Source organism: Nicotiana tabacum, chromosome 12 (assembly GCF_000715075.1).
Source record: "Nicotiana tabacum cultivar K326 chromosome 12, ASM71507v2, whole genome shotgun sequence".
Taxonomy (NCBI): domain Eukaryota; kingdom Viridiplantae; phylum Streptophyta; class Magnoliopsida; order Solanales; family Solanaceae; genus Nicotiana; species Nicotiana tabacum.
This window is the reverse complement of record NC_134091.1, coordinates 42,309,556-42,314,541: the sequence shown is the minus strand read 5'-3', so window position 1 is coordinate 42,314,541 and position 4,986 is coordinate 42,309,556.

Genomic DNA, 4,986 nt, shown 5'->3' with positions numbered 1-4,986 from the left:
AATTTAAATTTTAGTTAATTTTAAACTCTTAAATTTTAGGAAAAATTATCAAATTATAATTTTGTTTCATGTGAGTTCTATTTTTAAAGGATAAAATAGATGGACGATATTTTTCTAAGAGGCTTCGTACTTTTAATATGATCATGAAGTTTCTTAGCGAAATGTCGATTCGTCTTTTTTAGCTTTAAAAGAATAGATTTCACATTAGACAAATTTGTCATTTCTTTATTTCTCTATTTTTAGGACTTTAAAATTAACTAAATTTTTTACTATTAAATATTTTCTTATTTAAACTATATAAGAACTCCTAATATTTAGGATTTTAATCCTTCCATAATATTTTTATAAAGTAAGGAATCATACATCGATATTCACTTCTAAAATATTAGGGGTGCTTTGTTTTCATGAGAAAAAAAGATTATTTCAGATAGAAATATATCCTTTAGGATTCCTTTACTAATATTGCCGTAGGGAAAGAAAATTATACTGTTTTTTTGAAGAACACATAATATTATCTTTGTTAACAACACGTAAAATTATATAATTATATTATTTATTATCTTTATTCTTAACTCAGACAGATAATAAGAATAAGTACAAATATTATGTGTTTTTGGCGATTGGGTAGGATATCTCAATAATTTAATATTACTTTACGTTTAAAATTATTTTGTCAAAATTGTGAAGAACACATACTAAACAGGCAACTTTAATTAATTTAAAAAATATATTCCAGCGGTTAATGTTACTTTTGGGTTTAAGGTTCTTTACCAAAATTTTCCAGCAATTAAAGTGACTTTCGGAGTCTTTAAGTGTCATGTTCATGGGTTAATATCCCAACTTTCTATTTTCTTATAATTTTAGAATTAAAATCATTTAGAATAAGGAAGGACAGAACACTTGTCTACAGAAGTTATTATACCATATTTTTTATTATAAACTCTTGATAGTATGAACATATGGGAAGTAAGCTTTGCTTGTGATTTGATATAAATTTTCTAACTTTTAAGAAAGTTATAAAATAATAGATGTTCGCGTATTTTTGATAGACAATTATAAATTAAACGGTTATCAATTGTTAATTTTTGTTATGATGTCTAGTATACGATTGTCCGTGTAAAATTAATTTTATTAAAAATTGTGTACAATTATATTTACGTGCTTATATATTTTAAATTCTATCCTCGATGCTATTTCGATTTTCAGGAGTTATATGTTATTACTGGAAGTAAAAAGAAACATAATAATTTGTAAAATAAATGTGATGAAATTATAAGACCGAAACAAATTTTAAGTTGAATGTATATTACTAGTGATTGAAGACTTCTTTGAGGCAATTTCTTCCTTTAATAATTTAGCTATATAAATAACGTTTATTTTATTCCTGGAACTTATACTTTTATATTATAACTCAAATACAGCTTCTAATATAATGTTTATGCAATTTTTTCTTTAAAATATTACTCATTAGTACTATATTATAAGTGTGAAGCCCAAAGTTGAGAACTGAATGTAACGATCCGACTTGTCGTTTTAAGAATTAATATTCCGTTCAGCGACTTAAGGTCTCGAGCAACTTCGTAATAAGTATTAGGACCCGCGGGTGCGGTCGAGTTTAATGTTTCGGAAGATTCGGAATTAATTAAAAGAAACAATCCTTAATTTGAAGCTTAAATGGAAAGAGTTGACCGGAGAGTTGACTTTTGAGCAAAAGACTCCGGAATGGAATTTTTGATTATATCAATAGCTCCGTATGAGGATTTTGGACTTAGGAGTGTGTCCGAAAAATTATACGGCGGTCCATAGTGGAATTAGGCTTGAAATGCCGAAAGTTGAATTTTTGGGAAGTTTGACCGGGGGTTGACTTTTTGATTTCGAGGTCGAAAACCGATTCTGGAATTTAAAATAGGTCTGTTATGTTATTTATGACTTGTGTGAAAAATTTGAAGTCATTCCAAATTGATTTGATATGTTTCGGCACAAGATATAGAATTTGAAAGTTCAAAATTCATAAATTTTGATTTGAGGTGCGATTCGTCGTTTTGATGTTGTTTGATGTGGTTCGAAACCTCGACTAAGTTCGTATTGTATTTTGAAATATGTTGGTATAATTGGTTAAGATCCCGAGGGCCTTGGGTGGATTTCAGAAGGTAAACAGAATGGATTTCAGACAAAGATGGTTGCTGGAAATTTCTGTTGCAGAGCTGTTCGACAGAAATTTCTGGTGCGTGGAGCCAATTGTGGAAGCTTATATCTCACAGTCTATAAACAATCTTAAAAATTTTAAAACATAAAAGTTGTAGCTATTTGATTCTAGTTTCCAGAAAGTTACACAATTCATTATTTGGACATTTGTACAGAAAGTTATGATAGATTGAATGAAGGCTGGTAGAGCAGTTTCGCCAGAAATTTCTGATGCGTGGAGCCGACTTTGGAAGCTTATATCTCGCAATTCATAAAGAATTGGAAAATTATCAAAACATGACAATTTTAGTCTTTTGATTCTAGTTTCAATAAAGTTAAACCATTCATCATTTGGATATTTGTACATAAAGTTATGATCGATTGAATAAAGGTTGATGCAAGCAAGTTCTGGTGTGGACTTTTAGTGACGGAAAATGTTAGTGACGGATGGGCAGAAACTTAAGGACCAAAAATGGTTATTTCCTTTATTTCGTTTTGTATTTTTGGGGCACGGTTCTTGGGCGATTTTTGGGCGATTTTCACGGAAAAACATTGGGGTAAGTGTTCCTTATCCTATATTGATTATATTTCATGATTCCATACTCATTTACATCATGAATCCGTGAATTTATGAAAGAAAAATAAAATTTTTTGCAAAATCTTTCAAAAATGAAAATTTAAGATTTGGAGGTCGAGTTATTATCGGAATTTGATAAAATTGGTATGGTTAAACTCGTATCAGAATGGGTGTTCGAATTTCGTAAAAATTATATCGGGTTCTGAGAGGCGGGCCTCGTGTTTACATTTATTGACTTTTTAGAATAAATTTTCAAGTCGACGTTTTATTATCCAGAAATATTTTCGATGAATTTTAATGAAGTTATACAATTAATTTGGATAGTTTTGAGCTGTCCGGAGGTCAATTCAAGCAAGAAGGCGATTTTAAAATATCGGCATAACTTCAAAATGGTAAGTATCTTGCCTAACTTCGAGTGGGGGAATTATCCCATAGGCATCGAGTCTTATGTGTCGTTTGTAAAATGTGAAAAAGCCGTGTACGCGAGGTGACGAGTACGTACTCGGGCTTATATGTGCAAAATATATTGGGTTTAAGCCTTAGGCATATTGTGTAGTAAATTGAAAGAATTATATTCAAAATATTTTTTTGGAAGGATTTATATTCGTAAGAATTATGGTGAAAGATATTTAATAGAAGAACTTGATTTAATTGGGTGTACTTATATTTATAAATTGTTGAGCGATATTAATGGTGTCATTGTTGCCATGTTATGCATGTCACTGATTGATTTGTGCTGCCCTTATTGTTATTTGCTTTCTATTATTCTTGTATATCATATTGCACAGGTTTTTATACTAGTGAGTGTCTTGACTGTACCTCGTCTCTACTCCACTGAGGTTAGTCTTGATACTTACTGGGTACCGACCGTGGTGTACTCATACTACACTTCTGTACATTTTTGTGTAGAGCTAGGTATTGAAGATATCCGACTTGGACAGAGTTAAAGCGGGATCGTAATGATTCAAGGTAGAGCTGTTTGGTCGTCGCAGTCCCTTGGAGTCTTCTCATTACATTGTATTGTTAATTATTATTCAAACAGTATTGAGTATTCGATCCTTGAGATCAATTCATGTATTCAGTTACAGTTCATGACTCAATACTACCAGTCTTGGGAGGTTGTATATTCATATTTGTTCCGCTGTTAGTTTTGATTACTTATCTAATTAAAAAAAATGGCTTTAAAATGTAATTGAAATCGGCTTACCTAGTCTTAGAGACTAGGTGTCATCACGACACCTGTGGTGGGATTTTAGGTCGTGACACTGAATTACCAAAATCCTCATCAAAGGTTAAACTACCATTTTACCCTTTAAACTCAATCTAATTCTGTAACGACCCGACCGGTTGTTTTGAGCTCTAGCGCATCGTTCGGTGATTTGAGACTTTGTGTAGTTTCATTTCAGGTATTATGACTTGTACGTGTGGTCGGAATTAAATTATGTGAAGTTCTGAATTTATTTGGAAAGAAAATTCTAAATTCGGAAGCCTTAAGTTGGAAAAATTGACTAAGGTGTGACTTATGATTTAACAACCTCGGAATCGGGATTTGAAGGTTCCAATAGGTTCGTATGGTGATTTCGGACTTAGGCGTATGTCACGACCCAATTTCTCCTATAGGCCATGATGGCGCCCAACGGTGAACTAACTACGTGATTACTCTTTTTTTTAATAGGCTTCCAAGTAATTAAATTCTATTTATTAAGATATTTAAGAAGTAGAAAGTTTAATAATTAAAACGGAAGCAACTGAGTGCAATCATGGATATATAAAAACTCCAAAACCATAAAGTCTACTAGAGTGTGTGCCAAGACCTGGTGTCACAAGTGTATAAGCACTAGTAGAATATACAAAATTCTAACTATTGTTTGAAATAATATTGATAGAAAATAAGTACAAAAGATAAGGCTCTAGGTGTTGCAGGACGGCTCAGGAAGCAGCTCACCACTAGGCCTCAGGGTATCGGGGGTGCGCGCCGGTGTGACTGGTAGATGCACCTACCTCAGATCATGCACGGTTAGTGTAGAAATGTAGCGTGAGTACATAAACAACATGTACCCAATAAGTATCAAGTCTATCCTCGAAGGAGTAGTAACGAATGGTCGACATCGACACTTACTAAGGGCTAACAGTAAATAAATACAGAATTCTAAATAAGCATGGGTTATGTAAATAATAATAATAATAATAATAATAATAATAATAACTCAATAACAAGTAGAAAG